This window comes from Panulirus ornatus, chromosome 43, assembly GCF_036320965.1.
Source record: "Panulirus ornatus isolate Po-2019 chromosome 43, ASM3632096v1, whole genome shotgun sequence".
Lineage (NCBI taxonomy): Eukaryota > Metazoa > Arthropoda > Malacostraca > Decapoda > Palinuridae > Panulirus > Panulirus ornatus.
This window is the reverse complement of record NC_092266.1, coordinates 3011877-3027746: the sequence shown is the minus strand read 5'-3', so window position 1 is coordinate 3027746 and position 15870 is coordinate 3011877. Positions and strand designations below refer to the sequence as shown.

General features: G+C 43.1%; 1 pseudogene; it reads left to right on the top strand.

Annotated features, from left to right (window-relative positions):
- LOC139762282 (uncharacterized) overlaps nt 1-15870 on the top strand; it is a 45499-nt pseudogene that overhangs the window by 7722 nt on the left and 21907 nt on the right.

The window sequence follows — 15870 nt, the reverse complement described above, 5'->3', positions numbered from 1 at the left end:
GTCGCCATCCTTACACGCAACACCATCGAACACCAATACCTCGCCACCTCATGGCAATACGAACACTTTCTAGCAGTTAAGATAAACACAATACTTGGCTTAATTATCTTCTGCCCTACATACTCTCGACCCAACACTACCATTCCACTCCATGATCTCTACACAGTATTCAATCACACACATATCCCAGTCTACCTTCTAGCTGACCTCAACGCCCAACATAGAACCTTCCACCACAACAGGAACAATTCTCATGGTGATGACTTATTCGCTTTATACTCTTACAAACGTCTTAACTTCCTAGGACCTTACTTCCACACTGTCTTCACTGGCCTAGGAGGAGAAGGCAGACCTGATCTTGTCTTCTCCAACAGAGCCAGTAATTATCTTCATAATTTCTTGTCTCCAGGACCACTGTGTGGTTCCGACCACATCCCTATCTTTCTTCATCTCTCGTCTAACCCTATCCTCGTCCCATCACCCTCACACTACCACTACAAAAGAGCAGACTGGGAGAGCTTCAAAGACACTCTCTCCAACTGCACTTACACCACAAACTACGAAAACCACCCAATAACACTAAGAGACACAGAAATAGAACATATACATGGAACAATCACACAGGCAGCTAACATTTGTATCCCCAAATCTTCACTTACTTCAAGATACTCCTTCTTTCCCTCTCCCAAAACAACAAGACTCCTCTCGTGCTACCGTCGACGCTTTGAGCAAAACAGACGTCGATTGGGCCTAGTACGGTGGGACCTTACATCCCTACGAAACCACACACTCAACAGACTTCTAGAAGACCACAATAGACACTGGAAATCTCTTATCACCACAACAGAACAACACCGGATCAAATCTCCTCAAGAGTTTTGGAACAGAATCCGAAAACTCAAAGGAATACCAAAAACAGACTTTAATGGGCTAAATGACGACAACACTACACCATAACCCACAAGACATTGCCAATATTTTTCAAAAACACTGGGAAGGTATCTTTCACCCTCACCCCCCTCACCCTCTGGCGTACGAAAACACTCAAATTGTCACACAACATATACAAAACAGACCCAGTCACTTCTACCCAGAACAGATCATACATTTCTAATCGCTTTCACACGACCACTTTCTCACAACTCCAATAAGATCAAGCGAGGTCAAATTCCTCTTCCTAAAATCGCCCAAAGTAGCTCCAGGTAACTCAGGCATTGGTTTCCAGCTACTTAAACATCTCCCTGACAACACTATCAGAGCCATCACCTTCCTCTTCAACGCGGCACTAGCCTCTGGCTATTTTCCCGCGGCCTTCAAAACTGCAACAACCACAATGATACCTAAACCCAACAAATCCAACAGAGACCCAATGAACTACAGACCTATCAGCCTACTTGAGTCCATTGGGAAGACATTTGAAAGAATCTTAAACAACAGACTTAGACAACACCTAACAAACTACTCTCACACAAACAGTTTGGCTTTCATCAACATCGCTCCACACAAGATGAACTCAACATCATTACTAACTACATAAGAAACAACACGCGGACACACAAAATGACCGCACTCGTCACAAAAGATGTTGAAAAATCCTTTGACACCGTGTGGCACGATGGATTGAGGTATAAACTAAACACCCAGTTCCAACTCCAACGACTCACCATTAAGCTTCTCTCTAACTATCTTAGCAACAGGAAAACCCAAATCAAATACAGAAACACTTACTCAAACTACTTCCTCCTTAATGCCGGTGTACCCCAAGGCTCCGTGCTGGCCCCCACTCTTTACACACTCTACTCAAATGATCTTCCCAAACCTATACACCTGGACTCCATCACTCTCCAATATGCAGATGATGTCACACAGCTAATCAGAGCCAGAACCCTCACACACTTATTCAATAGAACCCAACAGGAAATTGACCACGTTTCGCTCTGGGAGTTAAAATGGAGGATCAAAACAAATCCTGCAAAATCCAACATATCCTACTTTAATGTACGACAGAGATACAACATAACTAATGTCTACCTACACTCCCGTATACACCGACATTTACCCATTCCCATCTCAAACACCAACACTGTCCTAGGCCTAAACTATGATGTACACCTAAGAATGAACCGATATATACAGTCTAGAGCGGCTACTGCGAGAGCGGAGCTCGCAAAATTGTATAGGTTCAGAGAGGCGCAATTCAAAACCAAATTGCACCTCTACAAAGCATTAATACGACCACTTATCACTTATGCCCCATCAGCTCTCGAACTCGGAGCCAAATCCAACATCCGTGCACTCCAAATCATTCAGAACAAAGCTCTACGTTGGGTTTTTAACATCAAATGGCACGAGTTCATCAGGAACACAGAACTTCACGAGAGAGCACGAATCCCTCCTCTAAACATCTACTGGAGGAAATTGTTTGAAAGACAAGTAGAGCGATTTCAACTACATCATACTCACTGGATTGATTACTTCAACAATCTCCTGGGAATAGACCACCCAGGTAACATGTTTAATATACAACCTGGACAACATCCACGGTCAATATATTAAAAAACTAAAAACCTCTATAGATCTTGCTGCTAAGTCCGTGCGGGGAACGCCTTGGTAAAATCAGTGTCCATCGGCCAGAGATACGATCCATCTCCTCCTATATCCCTTATAAAAAAAAAAGATAAAATAGAATACAAAAAAATAAAATAGAATAAGATAAAGTGATAAAAAAGATAAGTAAATAAATAACTAAAGTAAAACCTTGCCCTCCACTCATCATCGCCGCTCTTCTTAACATATTTTTCCAATGCGAGCTGGGTTAAGCCCTGGCCCTTTTCCTCCCTCTAAAATTCACTTCCTCTAACAATTCTTGCTCTTTCCCCTCCTCTCTTTTCCCGCCCCTCCTTGGAAGGGACTTTTCTATCATCATCATCATCATCATCATCAGAAAGAGATGGAGTGAGTATTTTGAAGGTTTGTTGAATGTGTTTGATGATAGAGTGGCAGATATAGGGTGTTTTGGTCGAGGTGGTGTGCAAAGTGAGAGGGTTAGGGAGAATGATTTGGTAAACAGAGAAGAGGTAGTAAAAGCTTTGCAGAAGATGAAAGCCGGCAAGGCAGCGGGTTTAGATGGCATTGCAGTGGAATTTATCAAAAAAGGGGGAGACTGTTTTGTTGACTGGTTGGTAAGGTTATTTAATGTATGTATGGCTCATGGTGAGGTACCTGAGGATTGGCGGAATGCTTGCATAGTGCCATTGTACAAAGGCAAAGGGGATAAGAGTGAGTGCTCAAATTACAGAGGTATAAGTTTGTTGAGTATTCCTGGGAAATCATATGGAAAGGTATTGATTGAGAGGGTGAAGGCATGTACAGAGCATCAAATTGGGGAAGAGCAGTGTGGTTTCAGAAGTGGTAGAGTATGTGTGGATCAGGTGTTTCTTTGAAGAATGTATGTGAGAAATACTTAGAAAAGCAAATGGATTTGTATGTAGCATTTATGGATCTGGAGAAGGCATATGACAGAGTTGATAGATATGCTCTGTGGAAGGTATTAAGAATATATGGTGTGGGGGCAAGTTGTTAGAAGCAGTGAAAAGTTTTTTTTATCGAGGATGTAAGGCATGTGTACGTGTAGGAAGAGAGGAAAGTGATTGGTTCTCCTTGAATGTTGGTTTGCGGCAGGAGTGTGTGATGTCTCCATGGTTGTTTAATGTTTATGGCTGGGGTTGTTAGGGAGGTGAATGCAAGAGTTTTGGAAAGAGGAGCAAGTATGCAATCTGATGTAGATGAGAGAGCTTGGGATGTGAGTCAGTTGTTGTTCGCTGATGATACAGCGCTGGTGGCTGATTCGTATGAGAAACTGAAGAAGCTGGTGACTGAGTTCGGTAAAGTGTGTGAAAGAAGAAAGCTGAGAGTAAATGTGAATAAGAGCAAGGTTATTAGTAGCAGTAGGGTTGAGGGACAAGTCAATTGAGAGGTAAGTTTGAATGGAAAAAACTGGAGAAAGTGAAGTGTTTTAGATATCTGGGAGTGGATTTGGCAGCGGATGGAACCATGAATGCGGAAGTGAATCAGAGGGTGGTGGAAGGGGCGAAATTTCTGGGAGCATTGAAGACTCCGTGGAAGTCGAGAACATTATCTCGGAAAGCAAAAATGGGTATACCTGAAGGAATAATGGTTCCAACAATGTTATATGGTTGCGAGGCGTGGGCTATAGATAGCGTTGTGCGGAGGAGGGTGGATGTGCTGGAAATGAGATGTTTGTGGACAATATGTGGTGTGAGGTGGTTCGATCGGGTAAGTAATAACAGGGTAAGAGAGATGTGGGGTAATAAAAAGTATGGTTGAGAGAGCAGAAGAGGGTGTTTTCACATGGTTTGGTCACATGGAGAGAATGAGTGAGGAAAGATTGACTAAGAGGATATATGTGTCAGAAGTGGAGGGAACGAGAGAAGTGGGAGACCAAATTGGAGGTGGAAAGATGTAGTGAAAAAGATTTTGAGTGATCGGAGTCTGAACATGCAGGATGGTGAAAGGCGTGCAAGGAATAGAGTGAATTGGATGTGGTATACCGGGTTCGACGTGCTGTCAATGGATTGAACCAGGGCGTGTGAAGCGTCTCGGGTAAACCATGGGAATTTCTGTGGGGCCTGGATGTTGAAAGGGAGCTGTGGTTTCAGTGCATTATACATGACAGCTAGAGACTGAGTGTGAACGAATATGGCCTTTGTCTCTTTTCCTAGCGCTACCTCGCGCACATGCGAGGTTGTTATTTGATGTGTGGCAGGGTGGCGATAGGAATGATTAAAGGCAGAAAGTATAAATTATGTATATGTGTATATATGAATATGTCTGTGTGTATATATATATGTATACGTTGAGATGTATAGGTATGTATAAATGTGTGTGTGGAAGTGTATTTACTATATATGTGTATGTGGGTGGGTTTGGCCATTCTTTCGTCTGTTTCCTTGCGCTCCCTCGCTAACGCGGGAGACAGCGACAAAGCAAAATAAATGAATAATATATATATATATAATATATATATATATATATATATATATATATATATATATATATATATATATATATATATATATATAAATATATCCTGGGGATAGGGGAGAAAGAATACTTGCCACGTATTCCCTGCGTGTCGTAGAAGGCGACTAAAAGGGAAGGGAGCGGGGGGGCTGGAATTCCTCCCCTCTCTCTCTTTTATTTTTTTTTTAATTTTTCCAAAAGAAGGAACAGAGAAGGGGGCCAGGTGAGGATATTCCCTTAAAGGCCCAGTCCTCTGTTCTCAACGCTACCTCGCTATCGCGGGAAACGGCGAATAGTATGAAATATATATATATATATATATATATATATATATATATATATATATATATATATATATATATATATATATATATATCGTATCTTTATGCTAGAGACCATATGAACTGCGATGGTATTGATGTTGGTGATACACACTTACGCGCCATTAAGAATCTATATTCATTTCAAGCTGATCTTGTGATATAACCCTTATGATAATTCCTTATGATATAAGAATGATGCAACCAATTATACTGTGTACAGCCACATAAGGTTTTATGAGTCCTCTTCTGTATTGGACAATTGATGACCGTCCTTTGCAACTGAAGGATATGAGACCTGTTGACATAGATGACTGGCAGTAGTGAATATTATCCTTAGTAGATATAATGAAGGTCATTAGCTTCTCATACAGTGAACTTTAAGCTTTATGAATTCGTTGAATTGATAAAGCAAACCTGAGAGTCTGATGCACCTCATGGATACATTGTCATGTCATTTGACCCATGTAATTAATGTTAAATGAAATAGACAATGAGGCAGGCATATCAAGGGAAGATAAATAGGCAAATAGACGCCTACACATAAACACACAACCAGCCTCCATAGTGTTGTGTCTAGTGCTGGACCAACGATATTCGGGGCCCGAATACTGGTCTTAGACAGAGCAGCCGCCTCATACCCAGTGTGGCTTAGTACGACCAGGTATGTGCACCAGGTGTATGCTTTGTTAAATTCTAATGAATATATGTATATGAATACTTATATGGAAACAGTCACGTCTGGGTGCACAGGACTAGTGCTTAGGTCATCAAAATGACAGTGTAGTGAGGTAAACTGCTTGGCCACCACAAGAGCTGTCCACCTCTGACCAGCTTATGATCCAGTGAGTTCGAATGAATGAATGAATGATGATAGAAAAGTCCCTTCTAAGGAAGAGGGTGGGAAAGGAGAAGAGGAAAGAGCAAGAGTTGTTAGAGGAAGTGAATTTTTCTAGGAGGAAATGAGCCAGGGCTCAACCCAGCGTGAATCGGTTAAGGGGGATAGCTAGGACAGAGCTGATGAGTGGAGGGCGAAGGTTTTTTTTTTTTTTTTTTTTCTTGAAGGTATAAGAGATTGATCGTATCTCTGACAGACAGACACTGATATTGCCAAGATGTTCCCTACACGGATTTAGTTGTAAGATCTATAATATTTTGTAGTTTTTAAATTCAAATATATGGGGACTGGATATTGTACAGGTTGAACATTGAACATGTGGTCTAGGTGATCTATTCCCAGAAGATTATTGAAGTAGTCAGTCCAGTAGGTATGGTGTATTTCAAATCGCTCTACTTATTTTTCGTACAGTTTCCTTCAATAGATGTTTAGTGGAGGCAATCACACTCTCGTGGAGTTCCGCATTCCTGATGAACTCGTTCCATTTGGTGTTGAAGACCCAACGTAGAGCATTATTCTGAATCATTTGGAGGGCGTGGGTGTTGGATTTGGCTCCGAGTTCAAGAGCTGAAGGGGCGTAGGTGATAAGTGGTCGAATTGATGCTTTATAGAGGTGCAATTTGGTTTTGAATTGCTCCTCTCTAAATCTTTACAATTTCGCGAGCTCCGCTCTCACAATAGCCGCTATAGATTGAATGTGATGGTTCATCCGTAGGTGAACATCATAATTTAGGCCCAGTACAGTGTTGGTATGTGAGATCGGTATGGGTAAATGACGGTGTATACGGGAGTGTAAGTTGACATTACTTATGTTGTATCTCTGACTTACGTTAAAGTAGGATGTGTTGGATTTTGCAGGATTTGACTTCGTCTTCCATTTTAATTCCCAAAGCGAAACGTGGTCAATTTCCTATCGAGTTCTACTGGTTAAGTGTGCGAGGGTTCTGGCTCTAATCAGTTGGGTAGCGTCATCTGCATATTGAAGAATGATGGAGTCCGAGTGTGTAGGATTGGGAAGATCATTTGAGTAGTGTGTAAAGAGTGGGGGCCAGCACGGAGCCTTGAGGTACACCAGCGTTGAGAGGGAAGTAGTTTGCGTAAGAGTTTCTGTATTTGATTCGGGTTTTTCTGTTGCTAAGATTATTAGAAAGAAGTCTAATGGTGGGTCGTGGGAATTTAAATTGGGTGCTTAGTTTGTACCTCAAGCCATCATGCCAAACGGTGTCAAAGGTTTTCTTAACATCTTTTGTATGTCCGCGTGTTGATTTTTATGTAGTTGGTGATTATGTTAAGTTCATCTTGTGTGGAGTGATGTCGAAAACCAAATTGTTTGTGTGAGAGTAGGTTGTTGTTCGTTAGGTGTTGTCTGAGTCTGTTGTTAAGATTCTTTGAAATGTCTTCCAGATGGAACCAAGTAAGCTAATGGGTCTGTAGTTAATTGGATCTCTCTTTGATTTATTGGGCTTAGGTATCATGGTGGTCGTTGCTGTTTTGAAATTCGCTGGGATTTAGCCTGAGGATAGTGCTGCGTTGAAGATGGAGGTTATGGCTTTGATAGTGTTGTCAGGGAGGTGGGTAAGTAGTTGGTAACCAATGCCTGAGATACCTGGGGCTACTTTGGGGGATTTCAGTAGAAGAATATGACCTCGCTCGATCTTATGGGAGTTGTGAGTAGGTGGTCGTCTGAAAGGAATTGCAGGTGTATGATTTGTTCTGGGTAAAAGTGACTGGGTCAGTTTTGTATATGTTTTGTGACAATTTGAGTGCTTTCGTACGGCAGAGGATGTGGGGGATGTGGGTGAAAGATACCCTCCCAGTATTTTTGTAAGATGTTGGCGATATCTTATGGGTTATGATGTTGAGTGTTATCATTTAGTCCATTAAATCTCTTTTGGGTATTCCTTTGAGTTTTCGGATTCGGCTCTAAAACTCCTGAGGGGATCTGATTCGGTGTTCTCCTGCTGTGGTGATTAGAGATTTCTAGTGTCTATTGTGGTCTTCTTTGAGGCTGTTGAGTGCGTGGTTTCGTAGGGAGGTGACGTCCCGCCGTACTAGACCCAATCGATGTCTGTAATGCTCAAAGCGTCGACGGTAGTACGAGAGGAGTCTTGTTTTGGGAGATGGAAAGGTGTATCTTGTGGTAAATGGGGATTTTGGGACAGATGCGTCAGCTGCGTGTGTGATTGTTTGGTGTATATATTCTATTTCTGTGTCTATTAGTGTTATTGGGTGATTTTCATAGTTTGTGGTGTAAGTGCAATTAGAAAGAGTGTCTTTGAAGTTCCGCTAGTCTGCTTTTTTTGTAGTGGTAGTGTGAGGATGGTGGGACGGGGATAGGGTTAGATGAGAGGTGAAGAAAAAGAAGGATGTGGTCGGAAACACACAGTGGTCCTGGAGAGAAAAAGTAATGAAGATAATTACTGGCTCTGTTGGAGAAGACAAGGTCGGGTCTGCCTTTTCCTCCTGGGCCAGTGAAGATGGCATGGAAGAAAGGTCCTAGGAAGATGAGACGTTTGAAGGAGCATAAAGCGAATAAGTCATCACCATGAGAATTGTTTTTGTTGTAGTGGAAGGTTTTGTGTTGGGCGTTCAGGTCAGCTAGAAGGTAGACTGGGATATGAGTGTGACTGAATACTGTCCAAAGATCGTGGAGTGGAATGTTAGTGTTGGGTCGAGAGTATGTAATGCAGAAGACAATGAAGCCATGTATTGTGTTTACTCCTAGAAAGTGTTCGAAAGGCCATGAAGTGGTTATTATTCGTGTTCGACAGTATTGCGTGTAAGAATGGCGACTCCCTCGTGTCTACTGTCTGAAGACTGTCGGGATGTATATCCGTAGTGTCTAATTCTACACCCGTTGGTGATACATGTGCTGTTAATTATCAAAACATCGGGTCTTTTCTCTTCGAGTAGAGTGGCAACCAGATGACGGCCACTGTGGTAGATGAGCACATTAAAGTGCAAGACTTTAAGCATTTTACGATTTTGGGAAGTTTATCGTTCTTTTAATTCTGTGGTCGATGACTGCCATTGGCATTCCGTTGAGGGTCTTCATGTGAACTTCGGTGGAGGTTTGTCTGGTCTTGGGTCGGCAACTTCCTGGGAGGGGTTAGGGAGGGGGAGAGTCATTGTCGACGAGTCGAATGTCGACGTTGTAAGCAGGTAGGTTGTCTGGTGAGTCGGCAGGGTCAGGTTCTGTGGCTCCTCTGGGAGGGTTAGGTGCGAGAGGAGGGGAGGTGGAGGGGAAGGAGGGGGGAGGAGGGGAGGGATTGGGAAGTGGAGGTTCGGGAGGGAAGGTCGGGGGGAAGCGGAAGTTGTGATGGTGAGTGTGGAAGAGGAACTGGTAAGTGGAGAAATGGATGGGTTGTTGGTGTAGAGTTGAGGGGTGGTAGATGGAGTTGTGTTAGGGGGTGCGGGGGAGGTATCTGGAGGGTGACAGGTTGTGTTGCTGGGGGAGAGTTTGAAGTGTTACTGGAAGTATCCTGGGACATATTTGCGTTAGGGGTCAGGGAGACGTGTGACAGGAGCCTGGGAAGGATGGCTGTTGGCGGGGGAGGTGAGGAGTTCGGGTGGAGTAAGTACATTGGGCAGGTTGATGTGTGCTGGCAGCAAGTCGAAAATCCTGACAAATTCAGACTTGTCTTCCTTGCTCAAGAACAGTGCTTTGAGGTAGCACGCATGCATCCTTCCTTGTAGAGTGAGGAGGTCGGAGGAGTTTGTGGTTGGGATAGGAGAAGCTTGGGTGGCAGACGGAGGTGCAGCAGCAACTGCTGCGTAGAGGTGAGGGTTTGTAGAAGGGGACGAGCTGGAGGTTTTGAGAGATTGTCGCGCCGAGCGGAGTTGCTCATACTTTCGTGGGCATTGCCCAGATACAGCAACGTGTTGACCTTTACAATTAACACAGGTTGCTGCCTGAGCCTTACACTCACGAAAACCGTGATCAATTTCCGCACATTGACTGCATGTCTGGCGCTGAGCTTTGCAGCTCTTAGTCTCGTGTCCGTATTGTAGACATTTAAAACCTTGTATATCGAGGTACTGGTCGGGTTTGTGGTATTTGGCAGGCACTGAGATCATGGGAAACAAGATTCCCCGGGAGAGTAGGCGATCTGTCTCGGTCGAGTTAGAGCATTGTATTTTAAGTGATCTTGAAGTGTTCAGTTTGAAAACGTTGATGACATTAATGTCACTGTTTTCTTGATTTATGGCTTCAGTTATCTCTATGGGGTTAAGGGACAAGATAGATGCATCAATATTATTAGCACTATCGATGCATCTAGCTTGAAGGGGGTGGTCGTAAGCTTGGATAGGATATCATCTGGATCGCTATCCTTGCTTAAACATATTTTATATAGATATTTATTAGTAGGGGATTGAATAACCCTACTGGGACGGACCTCAGTGGTCTTAAATACAATCGTTCGTAATTCAAACGTGTAAAGGGGCGTGGGGGGACTATCGGTTTTAATCAATTTTAAACGAATGTCAGGAGGCATGATGGCATCAATGTCCTAATGCCGAGGAAACGTAGGTGAGGGACCACAACCCCACTCCAGGGAGGACCCTGCACTATCACAGGGTAACCCAGGAGGCTCGGCGGGAGTGGTAAGAATGTGAGGGTCTCAACCCCGTTAGGTGAGAACAGGTCCACACCAAGCCTCCGCTCCTCAGGAAGTAATTTTCCTGAATGGGGTGGGGAAGCTGGGGTAGAAATTGTTCAAGCCTAACGGTCGAGAGATGTTGGATGATGGATGGTAAAAATGATAGAAAAAAGCACGAGAGAAATGGACTGGAGGCAACGTAGGGTGGAGAGTGAGTTGGCTTTATATCCCACACTCTAGCCAAGGTCAGTCTCTCTCTGGTGTTCACTCGCAAAGCATCTCATGGTGTCACGGACGGCAGTTGCGGACTGACAGGGTGAGCTACACTGTGTTATAAACGTGTTATGGTGATACAGAAGACTGCAGCATGGAGGGACAACCAGGGACATATTCTCCGTGCAGCGAAACCTCCTCAAACAGTTTTGACAACAGGAGACAGAAGGTCATAAGCACAAGAAAAACCCTTCAAATGTCCTGAGTGTCAGAAAAGCTTTACGAAACATGTCTGTCTTCATAGGCACATGAAACTACATACTTTTGAGAAGACATATCAGTGTAAAGAATGCCAGAGTATCTTCTCCCGTAAGAACAACTTAGTGTTGCAGATGAAAGTTCACATTGGACAAAAGCAATATCAGTGTTCAGAGCGTCAAAAGTATTTTTCTAAAAAATGTGATTTAAAGAAACACTTGAGAATCCATACTGGTGAGAACCCATACCAATGTTCAGAATGTCAAAAAGGTTTTTCTTTTAAAAGTAAATTAGTGACACACCTGAGAGTTCACACGGGCGAGAAGCCATACCGATGTTCAGAATGTCAAAAAAGTTTTTTCTCAGAAAAGTAGCTTAGTGACACACCTGAGAGTTCACACGGGCGAGAAGCCATACCAATGTTCAGAATGTCAAAAAACTTTTTCTCAGAAAAGCGATTTAGTGACACACCTGAGAGTTCACACGGGCGAGAAACCATACCAATGCTCAGAATGTCAAAAAACTTTTTCTCAGAAAAGTAGTTTAGTGACACACCGGAGATTTCACACGGGCGAGAAGCCATACCAATGTTCAGAATGTCTAAAACAGTTCTCTCATAAAGGTAATTTAGTGACACACCTGAGAGTTCACACAGGGGAGAAGCCGTACCAATGTTCAGAATGTCAAGAAACTTTTTCTGAGAATAGCAGTTTAGTGAAACACCTGAGAGTTCACACAGGTGAGAAGCCATACCAATGTTCAGAATGCCTAAAACAATTCTCTCATAAAGGTAATTTAGTGACACACATGATAGTTCACACAGGCGAGAAGCCATACCAATGTTCAGAGTGTCTAAAACACTTCTCTCGAAAAGGTAATTTAGTGAAACACCTGAGAGTTCACACAGGCGAGAAGCCGTACCAATGTTCAGAATGTCAAAAAAGTTTTTCTCAGAAAAGTAGTTTAGTGACACACCTGAGAGTTCACACTGGCGAGAAGCCATAGCATTGTTCAGAATGTCAAGAAACTTTTTCTGAGAAAAGCAATTTAGTGAAACACCTGAGAGTTCACACAGGTGAGAAGCCGTACCAATGTTCAGAATGTGAAGAAACTTTTTCTCAGAAAAGTAATTTAGTGACACTCCTGAGACTTCACACAGGCGAGAAGCCATACCATGTTCAGAATGTCAAAAACAATTCTATAACAGAAGTAATTTAGTAAAACGTCTGAGAATTCACACAGCCGAGAAGCCAAACAAGTAAAAAGAATATCAAAAAACCTTTTTTGCTATAAGTACTTCAGTGACACATCGAGAGGTTACACAAGCGAGGAACCATAATAGTGTTCAGAATGTCAAGAAACTCTCCCTGGTAAAAGTGCTTTAGTCAGACACCTGAGAGTTCACAAGGCGAGAAGCCATACCGGTGTTCAGAATGTCAAAAACAATTTTCTTGAAGATGTGATTATGGAAGACATCGGAGAGTTCACACAGGGTAGAAACCATGCTTATGTTCACAATGTCCTAAATGTTTCTCCCGAAAAAGCAGTATAGTAAAACGTAAGGTAGTTGAACGCATTCAAGATCTCATGTGGTGAGAAGAAACGGCCACGACCCGAGTGTAGTGGAGCGACCCATGACGTCACACCCAGGGACGTCAGGCACCAAACAGGTGAAACCCCACACTGATAAACAAATGATATTGTTTCATCTCTGATAATATACTAGTATTTCTGTAAAATAATATTACTATATATTTTTTTTTTTTTTTTTTTTATACTTTGTCGCTGTCTCCCGCGTTTGCGAGGTAGCGCAAGGAAACAGACGAAAGAAATGGCCCCCCCCCCCCCATACACATGTACATACACACGTCCACACACGCAAATATACATACCTACACAGCTTTCCATGGTTTACCCCAGACGCTTCACATGCCTTGCTTCAATCCACTGACAGCACGTCAACCCCTGTATACCACATCGACTCCAATTCACTCTATTTCTTGCCCTCCTTTCACCCTCCTGCATGTTCAGGCCCCGATCACACAAAATCTTTTTCACTCCATCTTTCCACCTCCAATTTGGTCTCCCTCTTCTCCTCGTTCCCTCCACCTCCGACACATATATCCTCTTGGTCAATCTTTCCTCACTCATTCTCTCCATGTGCCCAAACCATTTCAAAACACCCTCTTCTGCTCTCTCAACCACGCTCTTTTTATTTCCACACATCTCTCTTACCCTTACGTTACTTACTCGATCAAACCACCTCACACCACACATTGTCCTCAAACATCTCATTTCCAGCACATCCATCCTCCTGCGCACAACTCTATCCATAGCCCACGCCTCGCAACCATACAGCATTGTTGGAACCACTATTCCTTCAAACATACCCATTTTTGCTTTCCGAGATAATGTTCTCGACTTCCACACATTCTTCAAGGCTCCCAGAATTTTCGCCCCCTCCCCCACCCTATGATCCACTTCCGCTTCCATGGTTCCATCCGCTGACAGATCCACTCCCAGATATCTAAAACACTTCACTTCCTCCAGTTTTTCTCCATTCAAACTCACCTCCCAATTGACTTGACCCTCAACCCTACTGTACCTAATAACCTTGCTCTTATTCACATTTACTCTTAACTTTCTTCTTCCACACACTTTACCAAACTCAGTCACCAGCTTCTGCAGTTTCTCACATGAATCAGCCACCAGCGCTGTATCATCAGCGAACAACAACTGACTCACTTCCCAAGCTCTCTCATCCCCAACAGACTTCATACTTGCCCCTCTTTCCAAGACTCTTGCATTTACCTCCCTAACAACCCCATCCATAAACAAATTAAACAACCATGGAGACATCACACACCCCTGCCGCAAACCTACATTCACTGAGAACCAATCACTTTCCTCTCTTCCTACACGTACACATGCCTTACATCCTCGATAAAAACTTTTCACTGCTTCTAACAACTTGCCTCCCACACCATATATTCTTAATACCTTCCACAGAGCATCTCTATCAACTCTATCATATGCCTTCTCCAGATCCATAAATGCTACATACAAATCCATTTGCTTTTCTAAGTATTTCTCACATACATTCTTCAAAGCAAACACCTGATCCACACATCCTCTACCACTTCTGAAACCACACTGCTCTTCTCCAATCTGATGCTCTGTACATGCCTTCACCCTCTCAATCAATACCCTCCCATATAATTTACCAGGAATACTCAACAAACTTATACCTCTGTAATTTGAGCACTCACTCTTATCCCCTTTGCCTTTGTACAATGGCACTATGCACGCATTCCGCCAATCCTCAGGCACCTCACCATGAGTCATACATACATTAAATAACCTTACCAACCAGTCAACAATACAGTCACCCCCTTTCTTAATAAATTCCACTGCAATACCATCCAAACCTGCTGCCTTGCCGGCTTTCATCTTCCGCAAAGCTTTTACTACCTCTTCTCTGTTTACCAAATCATTTTCCCTAACCCTCTCACTTTGCACACCACCTCGACCAAAACACCCTATATCTGCCACTCTGTCATCAGACACATTCAACAAACCTTCAAAATACTCATTCCATCTCCTTCTCACATCACCGCTACTTGTTATCACCTCCCCATTTACGCCCTTCACTGAAGTTCCCATTTGCTCCCTTGTCTTACGCACCCTATTTACCTCCTTCCAGAACATCTTTTTATTCTCCCTAAAATTTACTGATAGTCTCTCACCCCAACTCTCATTTGCCCTTTTTTTCACCTCTTGCACCTTTCTCTTGACCTCCTGTCTCTTTCTTTTATACTTCTCCCACTCAATTGCATTTTTTCCCTGCAAAAAATCGTCCAAATGCCTCTCTCTTCTCTTTCACTAATACTCTTACTTCTTCATCCCACCACTCACTACCCTTTCTAAACAGCCCACCTCCCACTCTTCTCATGCCACAAGCATCTTTTGCGCAATCCATCACTGATTCCCTAAATACATCCCATTCCTCCCCGACTCCCCTTACTTCCATTGTTCTCACCTTTTTCCATTCTGTACACAGTCTCTCCTGGTACTTCCCACACAGGTCTCCTTCCAAGCTCACTTACTCTCACCACCCTTCTTCACCCCAACATTCACTCTCTTTTCTGAAAACCCATACATATCTTCACCTTAGCCTCCACAAGATAATGATCAGACATCCCTCCAGTTGCACCTCTCAGCACATTAACATCCAAAAGTCTCTCTTTCGCACGCCTGTCAATTAACACGTAATCCAATAACGCTCTCTGGCCATCTCTCCTACTTACATAAGTATACTTATGTATATCTCGCTTTTTAAACCAGGTATTCCCAATCATCAGTCCTTTTTCAGCACATAAATCTACAAGCTCTTCACCATTTCCATTTACAACACTGAACACCCCATGCATACCAATTATTCCCTCAACTGCCACATTACTCACCTTTGCATTCAAATCACCCATCACTATAACCCGGTCTCGTGCATCAAAACCGCTAACACACTCATTTAGCTGCT